This window comes from Cricetulus griseus, chromosome 7, assembly GCF_003668045.3.
Source record: "Cricetulus griseus strain 17A/GY chromosome 7, alternate assembly CriGri-PICRH-1.0, whole genome shotgun sequence".
Lineage (NCBI taxonomy): Eukaryota > Metazoa > Chordata > Mammalia > Rodentia > Cricetidae > Cricetulus > Cricetulus griseus.
Window position 1 is genome coordinate 92,252,210 of NC_048600.1, and position 18,402 is coordinate 92,270,611.

An 18,402-nucleotide genomic window follows, 5' to 3' on the forward strand; every position below is an offset into this window, starting at 1 on the left:
TTCTCTGTGTTTCTCATCTTTGTCTATCTGTTTTTTTACTTTGTTCTGAAGGCTATTAATTTATTCTGGAGGTCCCGTCACCATTCTCCGAGCCCCAGAGCAGATGCCCCCTCAGATGACCACCTGTACACAAGAAAGAGAAAGGGCTTGAGAACCAGGCAGCTGTGGATCTGAATCCCAGCCAGCATCCACAGCTTCAGTGCTGCCTGGGTAAGGTGCCCATGATGTGCCACACACCGGCTTCATGCATAGAGACCTCTTGAGGAAGCCACTGCTCTATCCTTCCCCAGCTCCAGCTCTGTCTCCCATCCTCTCTCAGAGACTTGTCTGTGAGTTTGTCCTGTGCCATCTCAGAGCCCTACCAGCCCCAGCTGTGCTGTGCTGTGTCCTAATCCACTAAGGTGCTGCTCTTCCTGACACTGTCCCTTCCAACAGGCTCCGAGCAGAAGTCCTGGCCCTTGAGGTGGTGAAATGTATACCACATGAGGCTGGGAAGAAAGTGCAAGCAGCCAGAGTAGACACCATCAGGTCCAGGCTTCGGGGCACTCTGTGTCCTCACTGACCCTCCTGGACTTTGACCCATCGGGGAGGATGAAATGGAAGGAGAGGAGGAGAGCAGGTCCAGGGAGAAGTGGCCCAAGTTAGCTAAGTAGCTGGAAGATGGAAAAGCAACACTGGGAGTTGGATAAGTCAGACTTATCCTCCACTGGCCAGGAGGGATCGATCATTCCTCAGAGATTACCAGGTGCTGGTGGTCCCACTGCTGAACAACAATGGTCAAGGCCAGGTTTTCCCACTCAGATGAGGGCAAGGCAAAGGGGTAAGAGCAAAGCTGGGTCACCTCTGTCTTCACTGCTGTTGTCCAATCCATCTGAGCCCAAGGACCAATCATCATGGTTTGGTGATCATGGGGGCAGGGTGGCCATGTGCACCACCATTCTTGATCTTAGGTAGGGGTTTGTTTGTTTGTTTGAGGCAGAGTTTCTCTGTGTAGCCCTGGCTGTCCTGAAACTCACTGTGTAGACCAGGCTGGCCTCGAACTCACAGAGATCAGCCTGCCTTTGCTTCCCCAGTGCTGGGATTAAAGGTGTGTGCCACCACTGCCTGACGAGCTTTATAGCATGCTTATACTGGTATGTACCAGTGCCCCTAGTTTTATTGTAAATTATTAGTCCAGGAACAGTGTGTCACCTAGAGCAGTCTCCTACATCATGTTCTGTTCAATGAACACAGGACTTAGACAATCTCAAGTTTTGGAGGAACTCAGCAAGAGATGCAGCCCTGGGAAGGCTACTTGGGAAGAGCCTGGACAGAGGGAATTCAGTAGGATGCTGAGTATTAAGGAACAAGGGCCACAAAAGATGAAGATGAGTATTTAAACATTTCCTCAGCAGAGAGAAATTGGCACACACTTCGGAGGAGGAGTGCTGTGTGTGTTGACTAAGTCAGGAGGCTCTGGGGTTAGGGTCACAAATTTATGTGGCTGCCTAGAGCTTTGACTACAAGCTTAGCATTTTTTTTTTTAAAGTTTTGAATTGTTCCAAATTTTAAAGCTTTTGGGGGAAACATTTATTTATTTATTTATTTATTTATTTATCTTTAAGGATTTATTTATTTATTATGCATAAGTATTCTGTCTGAATGTATCCCTACAGGCCAGAAGAGGGCACCAGATCTCATTACAGATGGTTGTGAGCCACCATGTGGTTGCTGGGAATTGAACTCAGGACCTCTGGAAGAGCAGTCAGTGCTCTTAACCTCTGAGCCATCTCTCCAGCCCCCAGCTAGTGTTCTTAACCACTGAGCCAACTCTCCAACCCTATTTATTTATTTTTATTGTGCATTTGTGTGTATGTGCCAAAGTGCTCAGGTCATCAGGCATGGTGGCAAGTGCCTTAACCCACTCAGCCTTGTCATTGCCCCCAGCTTTTTACATCATCATCTTGACTGACTTAGGGTCTATGCCATAGGGTCCCTTGAAGTGAGTTATTGCCACCTATTTAGGGATCTGTACTACCCGGGGGGTGTAATAAGATTAGATCTTAATGCTTTATTGGGGGAAATTTTAGGCATCAACATTTCACTTCCCCCAGATATCAGTGTGGGTGTGAGTGTAAGGGGCCCAGCCTCAGAGCCTGTGAATGTTGGTTGTCACCCTTCTAATTATAGGACTCAAATAAATAAGGGCAGTGAGCTCACTTTGGGGGCAGAAATGTAAGAAGGGGGGGTATGGCCTCTGGCATAGTAGCAACTAAGTTCTTCCTGTATCCCTGGACTTTATAATGCCTTTTAAAATAAAACTGCTGGTCCCTGTAAACCGTCTAGCCTCAGAAAATGAAAATGGACATTTTAAGTCTGGTTATCTGGATTGGATTTGCCCAGTGATCTCTACACATTGGTGTCTACAGAGGTCTGCAGAGGTTGGGAATACTGTATCTGGATTTCCAGTTTGACACACCTACATTGTAATATTGGAAACAGCCAACAGGAGGGCTGGTGCTTTGTCAGTCTTTCTGAAATAAGCCAGTGAAGTCCCTTGACTTCTAAACTGTCTGGACTTGGTCTCTGAGTTTCCATATATTGTCCCAAGGTTACTCTGAAAACCTCAATAACTAGCTGTTGTGTGACTTTCTTGGGGAAACATCTGTTTATTCCAGAGAAAGAGGATACAGACAGATCAAAGACCCTGAGTAAGTCCAGCTTGGTGAGCCAATGACTTTATTTGGAGTATCACCAGAGAGAGTCTCAGGGTGTCCCATGATGTGATTGATGCTCCTTTGTATCTCAGCCGAAGAATGGAGTAAGACACACGTTACTGGGTTCCTCTTGCTGGTTCGTAGTCTGGTTGATGAAAGAATTTTAAAACAGAGTCAGAAGGAAGCTTGAGAGAACGACGGGGTGAGGTGTAACTCCTGGCAGATGCCTGGAGCACAGAAATGCAGAAGAAACCCATGACTTCTGAGTTAGCAGCATCAGTGGAGGTCTGCAAGAGGCTGTGGCTTTGGAAGGAGAGCTCAGGGAAGGGTAGGCCAGCATCCTCATCAGCTGTCTAACAGGAACAGGGCAGGGGCATCACCACCGAGAGCCCCACATCAGCAATTGTGACTTTCCCCTTCCATGGTGGAATACTGGTAAATCCCACCTTGTGCAGTAGTTCTCAACCTTCCTAAGGCTGCGACCCCTTAAAACAGTTCCTCATGTTGTGGTAACCCCCAACCATAAAATTATCCCATTCCTACTGTTATGAATTGTAAATATCTGACATTCAGGATATATGATATGTGACCAGGGTCTCGACCCACAGGGTTAGAACCACTGGTCTGGTGGGCTCCTCACCAATACTCTGCTTCAGAATGACGATAGATGTGTTCAGTGTGGGAGAAACATCACCATTACAATAGCAAAACAGTTGTGGCCCCTGCTCTTGAACAGTGTGTGTCCTTTGCCCCTCCCCCTCCCCAACCCTCCCATCCCCCATTGGGGGTCATTGAGTATAATTGTTTGTCAAAATGAGCCATTGTCTCTGGATAGGTCCCAGTTTGGGGACTTAAGACCCCTAAAGCTTAACCTAGTCTTTTGTGTACATGGAGTGTGAAGAGCATTTTTGAAGCTGGGGCGTGGCTGAACCTGGCCTTGACTTGACCTGCTCATTTTTTATGGACATTTTTCCGGTAAAAGACTGGACTCTTGTATCCTCAACCAGCTTGTTTTAGTCACCCTTCCCCAATAAGCCAATTAAAGAGGCTAATTATAGTGAAGGCAGAGGAAGGTTTATGTTGGGAAGGGGAACAAATAAAGGGACCTAGGTCAAAGAGTCAAAGAGACACGTCTCCATGTCTTTGAGGGTTCGAAGACTCCACCTGGGCAAAGCTCATGGCTTTGACAGAGAAATGAATGTCAGGGTGAGCCAATGTGAAACGAAGTTGAATTTATTAAAAGCAGGCAATAAGGGCCTGGGGGAGAGGAAGAAAGGAAGAACCTGACAGGACAAGTGTGGCTACTCCAGGGAGATTCTTCACAGAGTGGATAGACAGGAATTTAGTGGCTCTGAAGTTACATCTTTAAAACTGTTAAGAACCTCCTCTCTTTTAACATTTCTCAAAGAGTGTAGGTGGCTACAAAGAGCAAGTGGCTAAAATTTAAAGATTTTTAGCTGGGCATGGTGCACACCTAATCCCAACACTCTGTGAGTTTGAGGCCAGCCAGATCTACATATCAAGTTCCAGGACAGCTGGGGCAACAAAGTGAAAAGAGAAAAATAAAAAGAGAACAGACTTCCTTTCTGTAAAGAAATTGTGTGGTAAATGTGTGGACACTGTCCAGGCTCAGGGAGAAGAAGGGCTTGTCAGAAGGCCCGCGGAAGCACTGCCCTTTACCAGCCTTGACAACATGTCTTCAGCAAAATGCAGGTTGTCTCTATGAGCAATTTTGGCTTTAACCAGTGACAGCTGAAAATTTTCAACTCTATCAAAAGGATGGGCAAGCCAGACTTTTCTTATACTTGCCCTCCCATGGCCTCATAGTTTTTCCTGTCTTGCTGTCCTGCCTCACAGTGACCTCAAGTCGATCTTCAGGATGCTGACATGAGATTTACCTTTCAGTGGGCAAGAGGTGTGCATAGCTAAGCAGTCCCAGTCAAGGTGTGGCCCAACCCATTATGGACTTAGCAAGGTGATCCAATGGGTTGTTGTTAATTTGTCAATCATCTGTTCATTATTGACCCTTCCTTGTCCAGGTCTGTCTTAAAAAGTGCTCTTCCTGGAATTCAAGATGATTCAAGAGGAAAGGTTAAGGACAAAGGACAGTGACATTTCTGTCTCCAGAGTCCAGATACCAAGTGAAAGCAGAGATGCCAGGCTTTTGTTAGTAAACTTGAGGTCATAGGCTCTGCCCCAAGAAGCCAGGTTCAACCACCTGTCCTCCAGAAGCCAATTAAAACAGCCAAATTCATAGCAAAAATCAGATAAAGAATAGGGGCTGGAGTACTGTCTCAGTGGTTAAGAGTACTTGCTGCTCTTCCAGAGGACCTGACAACCAGCTGTAACAACAGTTCTGATGCCCTCTTCTGGTCTCTGTGAGAATCCAAGTACACTTCTTTCTACCTGGTTACACAGTAAGGAAAGGTTCCATTTCTTCCCTACAGACCTCCTGAGTGTGGCCCAATCTAGAGTATTTGGATGCCGTGGGTGATCTCAGAAAGTAAAAGTGAGCTAGCTCATTGTGGTGGTTCATGCTGTAATGTCAGCCCTTGGGAGGCTAAGGCAAGAAGATCAAGGAGTTTAAGGCTATCCTGGGCTACATGAGACTCTGTCTTAAAAACAAACACTGAGCTCACAGCAAAGAGAAACAACCGATCTAGGTAGTATAAGGTGTTGTAATGACTTGCTCATTTTTATTTTATGTATGTGAATGTTTGTCTGTATGCATGCCTGGTGCCCACATGCTAGAAGACGACATCGGATTCACTGGAGTTACAGACCACTGTGAGCCATTATGTGGGTGCTGGGAACTGAACCCTGGTCCTCTGTAAGAGCAGCCAGTGCTCTTAATCTCTGAGCCATCTCTCCAGCCCCAGTATAAGGTGTTTCAGAAGTAGAACCAGTAGGTGGAGAGTCTTGGCTTACAGAGATTGGACTCTGGACCCAGAAGGGGGATCTCACACTGGTAGCACTCAGGACTGCAAGGGAGGGCGCAGTGAAACCATCAAACCAGATCTCCCTATGTGTAGAAAGAAAAGTTGGTTGGGGATCAAACTGCCAAGGCTGTGTTGGAGGCCAGGTGGCAGAGAAGAGCAAAATGGTGGGAAGGGCAAGCAGGTTTTATATGGCAGTCAGCAAAGCGAGGGACTTTGAATTTATCCATGTATGACTGACCTGGGACCAGATGCCCTTGCATTGGTAGCTGACCTTCGGAGTAGATTAAGGGAGATTCCCGGAAGATAATTGGTTAAGGGAGGTTCCTGGTAAACAGAAACCTGCCTTTAGCTTTGGCTTGTGTTTTCCCAGTCAAAGTCCTTTTCGGACACTGTCACTAGCGCTGCTATTTTTGGGTGCCACCTTTGAAAGGTTCAGGCATTATGCTGGCCTGCCCCTGTTACCTGGTGGAACAGGCCGTACCCTGGTCAGCCCAAGGTTCCATGGGAACTAAGTCAGCACGCAGGTGCAGAGGACCCCTTTAAAATACAGGTCCCCGCCCATTTACGCTCTCGGTTTCCTCTCTCTCTGTTTCCCCGCTCTGTTTCCTCTCAGCTTCCTTTCTACTCTCTCTCTCTCACCTATGCGCTCTCTCTATGGCGACCGGCCATGGCGGTCAGCCATTTACCCCTGTTCCTCTTCTTAGTCTCCCCCTACTCTGCCCAGCCTCATAATAAACTTATAGTCAATATGTCTCATGTCTCAGCATTTCTCTTTTCTTCTTTTTAAACAAAAGAATAACAACCTTAGACCTAACAGCAATCAAGAATTCCTTTCCTCAAAAGCTGTTCAGAGGTTATGGAAGCCAGTGCGGGAAGGAAGATGGGGAAAGAGAAAGAAAAAAAAAATAGAAAAATCACAGCAAGGGACGTTCACATGCCACCTCAGTTATCTCCCTCGAGTTTTAGACCCAGATGGCCAGTCACAGGGTGGTCTGCCCTCTGCTGTCCCTTGGCTTGAACACAATAGGACCATGGCACCCTTCCTCTTAGGACATTTGATACCAAGATTCAAACGGATCCCAAGTCCTGTGCCCCAACTCAAGCACGATGGGTCAGCAACTTGTGTTCTAACTTGAAGGGGAATTAAGAGAGAAAAGAATTCTAGGAAAAAGTGAGGTGCATTCTTCCGACTTAGCTAGATCTAGAAACTGTACCAGGCTCCAGGACCATAAGCTATGGTGTCAGCCGCTAGCCAGCTGACCCAGCATTCTGGGAATTCCCCAGCTACCAAGAAAGGCAAGAAACGGGGTGTGGCTTATGCACTTAGGTATTTGGAAAGCAGGAAAGGGAGTGGGCAGAGGGGAAACACTTGCCTTTGTCTCTTTGTCTCTTCTAGCATGGGATTCCTGGGGGAATCTTTGGGGGCCCATAGTCCAAATATTCTAACCGATAAAAAGAGAAACATTAATGTCTCCTTTCCTACAGGGGACAATTTAGCCCTGCTCCAGGGAAGGGCAAACCAGGGAGGTTGCCTAGCTACCTGAGGAGATGGTGTCTGTGCATCGCACCTGCCCCTGCATCATCTCCCATGCCCTCTGGAGTCATCAGATGGTACGGAATGCCAGAGAACTTGTCCAAGTGATCACAGAAAAAAAAAAAAAAATGGAGGCTACAGTATGAACTGCCAAGCAAAGGCTTAATTAGAAACAGGGCTTGAGGAAGAAGGAACAGCATGTGGCTGGGGAAACCCAGGCTGCTGCTGACAGCAGGCCTGTTACCCGGTGGTCGGAGGGGGTGGGGATTTGTGAATTTTCTTCCTCATTGTGGGACTTTCCTGGTGTAAGACAGGTCAATGGGCCGTTTGTCCCTATAGACATCATAGCGTTGCCCTGTAGCTGGTCGGGTTTTTCCTGTGGTAAGATTAGGAGGAAACAAGGGGCAGATATGTTCCATACATTGTTTACTAAGGGTAAACTCCAGGGTTAACTGGTTTGGTAGATTAAGGGTGTGAGAACTTCACCTCTTGTCTCTGCAAGTGGTCGCTATGTTATCACGACTTAGAAAGTTTTGATGTGGCATCAAAGAAACCACCCGGAAGCTGAATGCAATGATTTCAAGGTCAACCTAGATTACAGTTACTTTCTATAAAATGCGCTAATATGTAGCAAGCTTATTTCTATTTTTAGAGATTTATTGTTTGTTTGTTTGTTTGTTTGTTTGAGACAGGGTTTCTTTGTGTAGTCCTGGCTGTCCTGAAACTTGCTATATAGACCAGGCTGGCCTCGAACTCACAGAGATCCACCTACCTCTGCCTGCCCAGTGCTAGGATTATAAGCGTGCACCACCACAGCCTGGCAAGATTTGTTTTTTATTTCAAATGTATGGATGTTTTGCTTGCATGCATATTAAGTATGCCATGTTTGTGCAGTGCCTGCCAAGGCCAGAATACAGCATTGGATCTCCAAGAACTAGAGCTATACACATGGTGGATTCTGGGAACCGAATCTGGGTCCTCTGCAAGAGAAACAAGTGCTCTTACCTGCTGAGTCATTTCTCCAGCCCCCATGTATTGTTTTTAAGTTACATTTTAGTATTAGTAGTAATAATAACAATATATAACTTATAGTTGTTATGCTCCTATAATCCCAGCTAGCTCTTGGGAGGTAGAGGCAGCAATATTGGAAGTTCAAGGTTATCCTCAATTACATAGTGAGGTTAAGGTTAGCCCAGGCTACATGAATCACACACGACCACCTTTTACTGGTGGCTGTCTGGGGTCAGTGTGCTTATAAGGTGACTGCTCCTTGATCATCACTAACTAGAGAGAACAAACTCACTTTGATGTCTTCTAAAGACTGCTGTTACAATTGAGGGAAAATATTTGAAAGGAGGGATGTTGAGGTGGCTCAGCCCATTGAGGCATTTGCTGCTAAGCATGATGGTCTCATTTCGATCTGCAGATCCCACAGTGGAAGGAAAGAACTCACTTCCAAAGGGTGTCCACATGCTCCCCATCACACACAAGATCCCCAATAAAAGCTACAAAAAAAGGAAATGTGAGAGGAGAAGATGTGGTGTTCTCAAGTCACACATGTCAGGTTACATGTCAGGGCACAGGAGGGAGGCTACCAAGAATTCTGTTTGCATGAAGAGCCCTGAAGTTTTCTGGGAGTCACGGAGACAAGTTGAAACAGATGGACAGCCCATGACAGAGACACTGGGGAAGAAACAGGGCAAAAGCTGCTTCCTGGAAATGTAGAGCCTGGTCTCCCAAGGTTCCTATGGTTCATTTCTGGATTTAATAAAAACAAAACATTCAAGTTTGATGGCTCAACACAGCGAGGTGTTCTGACTGCTCACAGTCCTGGACTGAGGTGGCTGGGGAAGGCTCTGCCACTCCGTCTGCTGTGCTTAGGTGGTTGCTGGTCTGGGTGAGTGACAGGAGACAACCATGGCTTGTGATGTTTACCTGATGCTTAGAGGCTACATGAGAAATACAGCGGTCTACGTAGTGCTTTGCTTCAAGAAACACATGGTTTTGCTTTCCACCCATGGGCTTTGATGTTCGATGTAAAGCAGTAAAGAAAGAAGAAAGGCCTGTTACTTCCACCTTCCTTCCTAGCCCCAGTCCTTTAACCATGCCTCTCTTTGAAATTCTAGAGAGAGGCATTTATGACACTTTCTACCCCAGCTAAATGGCAGAGTCAGACTTGCACTTTGACTTAGAAAGCCCAGTTTGAACTTGAACCTGGTTTTCTCCCCTTCCCATCTGGTGTATGCGTGTGCGTGTGCGTGTGCGTGTGCGTGTGCGTGTGCGTGTGCGTGTGCGTACAAAGGAGGCCAGAGGAGGGCACTGGCATCAGGTGTCTTGCTTTATCACTCTCTGCCTTATTCATTTGAGGCAAGTTCTTTTCCTGAACTTGCAGTTCATATGTTTTCCACTAGGCTGACATTTACAGGATCACAGCTGGCTTGTTAAGTGAGTGGATACTGGAACCTGATTGCAGTCCTCGTGTGTGTACAGCTTGCTCAAACACCTCTTATCTGCTGAACTATTTCTCCACCCCCAATATTCTCCCTTTTTGATTCAAGGTCCTGCTATGTACCTTGCTCCTCCAGGAACTCACTACATGGACCAGGCTGCCCTCAGACTTGCAAGGTCACCCTTTCTCTGCCTCCCAGCTGTTGGGATTACAGGAATGTATCCCTATGTCCATCTGGAACCTGACTTTGGAAGGAAAAGACTGAAAAGGATCTAGTGAAGTAGATGTTCACAGAAAGGTGGAGAGCTTGAGCTTCCGCAAAAGAATGTCTCCCAGGGGCATGCGCAGCATTTCCTACCCATTCTTTTATAAACCCCTGGAAATTTAGGCACCTTCCCCAAAGAGATGGACTTTTCTTTAGCCCAGACCCGAATAAACCAGTCTGCCCTGCCAATATCTGGCATATGTCTGTCTTGTTATTGTCCGTTTTGGGGGTGCATCACTAAGTAGTAGAACTTAAGGCACCTTGGTCTCCTCACAAGGCCCGCCCTTCAGAAGGCTCCCCACATTTATTTAGCATCTGTCTGGCTTCTTTAGGGAGAGTGAGAGCTAGAATTTTTGTTTTCCTGTCTTTTTAAAAAAAGATTCATTTTAAAAATTTATATTTATGTATGTGTATGTGTGTGTGCCTGCATGCGTGTATGGGTATCACATATATGTAGGTGCCCACAAAGGCCAAAGAGGGCATCATATCTCCTGGAACCAGAGTTATAGGTAATTGTGATCTACCATGTGGATGCTGAGAACCAAACTTGGTTGTCTGGAGGAGCAGCCAATGCTCTTACCAGCAAGACACCTTTCTAGACCTGAATGTTCATTTTTACTTGTGTGTGTGTGTGTCTGTGTGTGTCTGTGTCTGTGTGTCTGTGTGTGCATTACTGTATTTCACCAAGTGTGTGGGGATACCCACAGAAGCCAGGAGAGGGCACTAGATCCCTTGAAGCTGGTATCATAGATGGTGTGAACTGCCTGTGGTGGGTGCTCTGAACTTGGGTCCTGTGGAAAGGCACTGATATTTTTAATTGCTAATCTACCTCTTGGGCCCTTCTGTGTCCTCTGAATGGGCTAAGACTGTATTGAAGGTTTTCGTACCTCTTGTACACTTGTACACAAGTCACAGCACTAATGTAGCTGCAAGGAAGGAGAAAACAGGCTCTACCTCTTGATGGAAGGAATGAAATGCACATATAAGGAGGTGGGGTGGTGATGGTGGCCACTTTGGCCATCTACCACACACAGTGAGCAGGGGAGCTGTTTTGAGAAGAGAAAAAGAGGATGCTTTAGTCAGTCCTTAGGCACTGGTTGAGGAACTATTTTGGAAGCAACACCAAAGCACAACACTAAAAGCTCTCCTCCATCTCAACTCTAAGAGGATCCACTCTAAAAATGTTAGGGTCAGGGGACCAAAAGAATATTTTAAAAAAGACTTAAAAAAAAAAAAGATAGGGTCTCAGGCTGACCTAGAATCCTGAGAGCTGGGATAGAGTTGTACACACCACATCTGGGAGAGCTAAGATTGCAGTGCACATACTGTAAGACCCCCAGAAAGCTCAGGCCTCCAGGATCTCAGCCCAGGACCGAGGTCACCCCAATCACCAGGCGGATTCGAAAGCTCGATGCAAACTGCATGAGGCTTTATTATAGTTGTTTAACAAGCTAACCCCATGTTAGCTCAGGTCTCTCATCCACCCACCATGGCGGATGGCTAGGAAAGACAGCTCGAAGCATTTGCATAGAGATCTTGTAGGGCAGCATAAGGGGAGTGTCTAGGGGTACGCACAGGCTCAGGATTGGTGTGCCTCCAGGCTTGGAGGGCTTGCCCTGTGTTGATTGGTCAACTGGTTGTTATGGCCCATAGGCCCTCCCAGGGTAGTTGCTATGCTCTGCATGTCATTGCTGTGCACTTGTCCGTAAAGTACACCCAGAGCCGTAAAGCATAGCGCCACCAGCTAACTTCTGATTGGTTCCTTGCCAAGAGGCAGGCACCTAACCTCTAGTGACTAAGGCAAGGTCATGGCGTGCACGTGTTACTGTCATGGCTGCCGAAATGGGGAACTGGTCCCTTCAGGATAAGCCAGTATGAAGCAGAATTAGGACTCATTAAGACACCCCCTCCCAGACAGTGTTTCATTGTGTAGCCCTGGCTGTCCTGGAATTTGCTCTGTAGACCAGGTTGGCCTTGAACTTAGTGATCTGCCTGCCTCTGCCTCCCAAGTGCTGACTTATGCCACTGTACCCAGCTCATTAAGACAACAGATTTTAGGTTAAGGGCAAACAGGCACTAGGGAAGAAAGTAGGGAAAGCTGCTTACTGCTCCCCATGGCCTGCTCAGCCTGCTTTCTTGTACACACCAGGATCACTCTGCCAGGGGTGATACTGCCTACAGTGGGCTGGACCCTCCCACATCAATCCCATTAACCAAGAAAATGCCCCACAGAGTTGTGTACAGGCCAGTTTGATGGAGGCATCTTCTCAACATTCTGTCTTCCCAGACAACCCTGGCCTATTCCAAGTTGATAAGAACAGCACAGAGAGTCACTTGGTTGTTTTTACAGTAGTCACAGACAGGGACATGGTGGGTTTTCAGGCTGTTATCTTCAGTTGCTAAGAAACCTAAATAAACACACAGGTGGTTCCTGAGAGCATGTGACAGGATTACAGTTGGTAAGGTGAAAGTCTAGATCTGGGGTGCACAATGGTGGCTCAGCTCCCCTGTAAACAAAGGGAAAGTTAATTATTCTTGTTTGTGCAATTCCAGAGAATATCTGGGAAGGAATGGGGCCCTTCCCAGGTCACATACAATCAGGGCTTATCCTGGTTCATTGCTATTTTACATAAAATACGTAGGTAGGAAAGGAGTAGATCTCCGAGTTGGCAGCATTCACAGCAATTGCTGGATCTGTTCTTGCTTCTCAGCCAGCAAGAGACTGTGAACTGAATTGGGGTGTGGGGGGTGTTGGGGGGCGGGTGTCACACCTACATCAAGGATTCTACAAGGCTCATTGACTAGAACTTCTGGGGTTGTGGAGAGTTGGAATGTTTCGGGTTTGGAGCCAAATTATCTTGGGCTATCTTTAGTTACCATAATAGCCTCTCTTTACCCCAGGATGGTACAGGCTTGGTTGCTCAGTACTTGAGAGGCAGAGGCTAGAGGATCAGAAGGTCAAGGAAATTCTCAACCTCAAAGTGACTTTGAGGCCCTCTTAAGCTATGAGATGAGAGCCTGTCTCAAAAAAAAAAAAAACAAAAAAACAAAAACAAAACAAAAACAACAACAACAACAACAACAAAAAACCAGAAGTAGCAACAACAAAAAATGCCATTTATTGTCCGCCTCTATTTCTGAACTAATACCCATTTTTGATACTGAGTTCAATCAGTTGGATTACTATTTTGCTCTAGACATATTTTTTAACAAAATTTTTAGATTTATTTTATTTTATTTAGAGACAGAGGCAAGAGGGTCCCTGTGAGTTGGAGGCTAGCCTGGTCTACATATTGAGTTGTAAGCCAGTCAGGTCTACCTAGTGAGACCCTGTCTCAAAAACTATAAAGTTAGTCCCAGTACTCAGGGGGAGGCAGGTGAATTTCTATGAGTTCAAGGCCAGCCTGGTCTATAGAGTGAGTTTCAGGATTCTGTGTCTTAAAACACAAACAAACAAACAAAAAGTTAAGATGTAACAAATGAAAAGCTCTGGGAATCCATCTGGTTTACTCAGACTTCTGCCTGCCTTATAGTAACTTTGATTCTTGACCCTTGCTAAGGAGCATCTAACGCTTTAGTTTAGTTCTTTTTCTCCAAACCATACAAAAGCAGTCAGTCTCCAGGGACAACAACACTCATGATGTTGTGTTCCTTTTTGTTGTTGTTGTTCTTTTTTTTTTTTAAAAAAAAGATTTTATTTATTTATTATGTATACAACATTCTGCTTCCATGTATATCTGCACACCAGAAGAGGGCACCAGATCTCATTACAGATGGTTGTGAGCCACCATGTGGTTGCTGGGAATTGACCTCAGGACCTCAGGAAGAGCAGTCGGTGCTCTTAACCTCTGAGCCATCTCTCCAGCCCCTGTTGTTCATTTTTTTAAATTAATTTTTTTACATTCCAATCCCAGTTCTCCCTCCCTCCTTTTCTCCCACTCCCTCAGCTACCCCCCTCCTCCCATCTCCTCCACGGAAAGGGTAAGGCCTCCCCTAGGAAGTTTGCTAAGTCTGTACCATCATCTCCTTGAAGCAGGACCAAGGCATCTCTCCACCCCGACACCCCTGTGTCTAGGCTTAGCAAGTATCTCTCCATATTATAGAATGGGCTCCACCAAGTCAGATTGTGCATTATAGTTAGATCTTATACCCACTGCCTGTGGCCTCATATATTGTCTCAGTCACACCACTGTCACCTGTATTAAGGGAGTCTAGTTTGGTCTTATGCAGGTTTCCCATTTGTTAGATCTGAGTCAGTGATCTCTCACTAACTCAGGCCAGCTGATTCTGTGGGTTTCCCCATCATGGTCTTGACTCCTTCGTTCATATTTTCGCTCACTTTGATTGTACTCCAGGAGCTTGGCTCATTTCTGCATCTGCTCCCATGTGTTTCTAGAGGAAGGTTCAAACTTCTCTGGGGTTGTGGATTGTAGCCTGGGTATCTTTTGCTTTATGTCTGGTATCCACTTATGAGTGAGTACATACTATATTTGTCTTTCTGGTTTTGGGTTCCCTCACTTAGGATGGCTTTTTCTAGTTCAGTCAATTTGCCTGTGAATTTTGGGACGATTCTTTTCATGGTCAAAATTGAGCACATTTTTGTTAGAGCCAAAAGGGATCTCTCTGGAGGTGTAGCAAGCAATTCTAGAGAAGAATGAAGCTGTTAAAAACAAGAAACAATGTATACAGTGATTTCCAGGTGGGACAGGCTAAAAATGAGTAAAATAAAATAATAAACATTAAAACGATGAATGTTCAAAATTAGAAGAATCTAGCCAGGTGGTGGTGGCACACGCCTTTAGTCCCAGTACTCGGGAGACAGAGGCAGTCGGATCTGTGTGAGTTCGAGACCAGCCTGGTCTACAAGAGCTAATTCCAGGACAGTCTCCAAAGCCACAGAGAAACCCTGTCTCGAAAAACCAAAAAAAAAAAAAAAAAAGAAGAAGAAGAAGAAGAAGAATCTGAGATTGGCTGGGCTGTGTCCACAAAACCTGTGAAGTCCTGGGGCTAGAGAAATGGCTCAGAGGTTAAGAGTACTTACTGCTCTTGTAGAGGACCTGGGTTTAGTTCTCAGCACTCACATCTGTAATTCCAATTCCTCTTATGGCTTCTGTGGGCGCTGCATGCACGTGGTACACATATATGCTGATAAAAATACTCATACCCATAAAATCATAATAGATACAAAAATTAAAAACCTATGAAATCTTGATTTCTCATAAGTCTAGTACCTTCTTTTCTACCCCTGTCACAGTAAGACCTGGTACAAAACAGAACAACAATTTTGTTAGAAAGAAATTTAAAGTGATACTATATAGTCATTTGGTTTCTTTTATAAAGTGATGATCGAATCACTTCTCCAAACTGGAATCTTCTGTAAAACCAAGAAAACAGGACAAACCAAATCATCTATTATGATTATCATCATCAGTATTATTGAGACAGAATCTCATGTATTCTAGGCTCCTCTCAACCTTTCTCTGTAGCCAGGGATGGCCTTCCTGCTGCCTTAGCTACATGAGATCCTAGGAACAAATGAGCCTTCCTGGCATATGGGGACATAAAACATTTGTCTTCTGCATAGACAAAACTTGATGCTTAGCCAATGGGGGAACTATGAACTGATGTTCCCAGAAAAGGAAGCCACACCTATGTTAAAGATTCTCCAATCAGGCTGATGATTAATTAGGATTGTAAGACTGGGTGTTAGAGACCCAGGGTAATTATCTGATCTCTCTTAATGGCCCTGAGCAGCCATTCATTGCCCAGCTCTATGTCTGATCTGATGTCCTCATCATTATCAGGTAATCAGTACTCTCAACTGCTGAGCCATCTCTCCAGCCCCCTTGGAATGCATTCTTAGCATTAACTTCCACCAACCCCAAAGCTAGGAATGTCATCAGACAGGATCATGAGTTGACACCTCTGCTGTAGTGTCACCAGCCTGCCTAATCTTTTTTTAGCATTTTTTAAAATTTGAAACAAGATTGTTTTACATGACAATCCCAGTTCCCTTCTCCCCCTACCCCGTCCTCCCCTAACACCCCCACCCCCATTAAAACCCTACCTATCACATATCCTTTCTGCTCCCCCTGGATGGTGAGGCCTTCCATAGTGTGTCATCAGAGTCTATCTTTGGGATAGGGTCCAGGCCCACCCCTGTGTGTCTTGGCTCAGGGAGTATTCCTCTATGTGGAATGGGCTCCCAAAGTTCACACCTATACTAGGGATAAATACTGAACTACTACAGGAGATCCTGTAGATTTCTGAGGTTTCCTCACTGAAATCCATGTTCCTGGGTCTGGATCAGTCCCATGCTGGTTTCCCAGCTATTAGTCTGGAGAGCAAGAGCTCCCCAATGTTCAGGTCAGCTGTTTCTGTGGATTTCACCAGCCTGGTCTGGACCCCTTTGCTCATCACTCGTCCTTCTCTGAATCCAGATTCCAGTTCAGTTCAGTGATTAGTTGTGGGTGTCTGCTTCTACTTCCACCAGCTACTGGATGAGGGCTATCGGGTGGCATATAATAAGTCAGTCATCGATCTCATTATCGGGGAGGGCATTTAAGGTAGCCTCTCCTCTGTTGTTTAGATTGTTAGCTGGTATCATCTTTGTAGATCTCTAGACAGTTCCCTAGTGCCTGATTTCTCTGTAAACCTAAAATGTCTCCCTCAATTTTGGTATCTCCATTCTTGTTATTGAAGGAACCGGCTTCCCTTTTGGCAGCCATAATGGTTGAACATGTGCTTCTATGACCTTGTCCTAGAAACCAGAAAGTCAGATGCCTGTCTTGTGACAAGGAACCAATCAGAAGTTAGCTGGTGGTGCTATGCTTTATGGCTCTGGGTGTGCTTTACGGACAAGCGCACAGCAATGACGTAGAGAGCATAGCAACCACCCTGGGAGGGCCTATGAGCCATAACAACCAGTTGACCAATCAACACAGGGCAAGCCCTCCAAGCCTGGAGGCACACCAATCGTAAGCCTGTGCGTACCCCTAGACACTCCCCTTACGCTGCCCTATAAGATCTTTGGGGAGACCTTAGGAGCCGTCTTTTTCTAGCCGTCTGCCATGGCGGGTGGGTGAAAGACCCGAGCTAACATGGGGTTAGTTCGTTAAATTACAATAAAGCCTCGTGCAGTTTGCAGCAAGCTCTCGAATCCGCCTGGTGATTGGGGTGACCGCGAACCTGGCCTGAGACCCCGGATACTTGAGTTTTCGGGGGTCTAACATTTTGGGGGCTCGTCCGCGATTTGCGACCACCCTTCACCTGAGTGGATTCGATCTTGGAGGTAAGATGATTCGAGCTCGAAACTTATATATGTTCAATGTTCTATGTTTCTTGTTTTGTCTCTTGCTGTTTTGTTTGGTGCCATGATTTGTATTTGATCTGCGCAGAATTTGTATTTGTAATTCGGACTTCTGGGGATGACCCTAAAGTCCTGCCCTGGACAAAAGTCCGAGGGTTGCTTGATTTGATCTGCGCAGAATTTGTAATTGAACCATAGGGTAAGCAGACTTGCGAGAACCTTGGTTCCACCCTGGATGAAAGTCCAAGGTTTGGTTGTAATTTTGGTTTGGGGCACCATTTCTTTGCCGCGGTTTGTCCTGTCTAATGTTTGTGCTGTCTAATGTGCTGTCATTTGTGTTATATGTTTCTTAAGCATCTCTTTCTGTCCCTGCTCTCCCTATGCACGTGGCATGCATGGGTCAGGGGGTCAGGGGTCTTTTCTTGATTCTCTGAGCACGTGGCGCCACCTCAACTGTGATCGGCAGATGCGCCCTGTGGACAGACTGCCACTCTGAGGACACCCAGGACCCAGGAGGTATGGACTCGGGCCAAGGACACTTGGACCCGCCTCAGTTAGCCGCCGAGTTCTGCCGCCGTCTTCCCGGCGCCATTGCCTTATGAGCAGCGTGGGCGGATTGGGTTGGCGTCTGTTCTTTCCTGTCTATTCTGTGTTATCATCATTGGTTTTCAATTCAGGATCCACCACGCCACCCCCTTTCTATCCCCACCTGCGGGTCTGAGGCATGCCCAGTAGGACTGTTTCTGCCCCAGCTGCCGTTATGGCTGTTTCCCTGCTCTGGGGGAACATGGCTACAAGGCCGCCATCTGCTACCCGTCTTTCTGTGCTCCACACACATGGTATGCAGGGGGGCCGCAGGAGTCTTTTTCCCACCCCTGGATTGGCCAAGGGTCTGGGGTTACCAGCAGCACCCCCACCCCAGGTCTCTCTGCCTTGAGCACATGGAGCTAGCTCAGGCAGGTGAACCATCTGTCCTGATCCGGATATTCTAAAAACAATAACAACAAAAAAGGGCCTTAAAGTTATTAAAAATTGTAAAAGGGACTTTGACAAAATTTTTATGTTGACTAAAAAATGGGAAAAAATGTAAAAAAACTTAAATAATAAAGAGGAAAAGAAAAAAAGAAAAATTGTCTAAGAATGTCTAAGAAAGTCAGAGAAATAAAATAAAAGGTTAAAGAGAGTTAAAGCAAATGCTAAAAGTTATAGA

At 46.0% G+C, this 18,402-nt stretch overlaps 1 long non-coding RNA gene across 1 annotated transcript; it reads left to right on the forward strand.

Moving 5' to 3' along the window:
- Positions 1-17,112: 17,112 nt before the first annotated feature.
- LOC118239180 lies at positions 17,113-18,187 on the forward strand. The gene is made up of 2 exons (XR_004770850.1): positions 17,113-17,174; positions 17,597-18,187. It is a non-coding gene; the product is annotated as an uncharacterized LOC118239180 (long non-coding RNA).
- Positions 18,188-18,402: the final 215 nt, after the last annotated feature.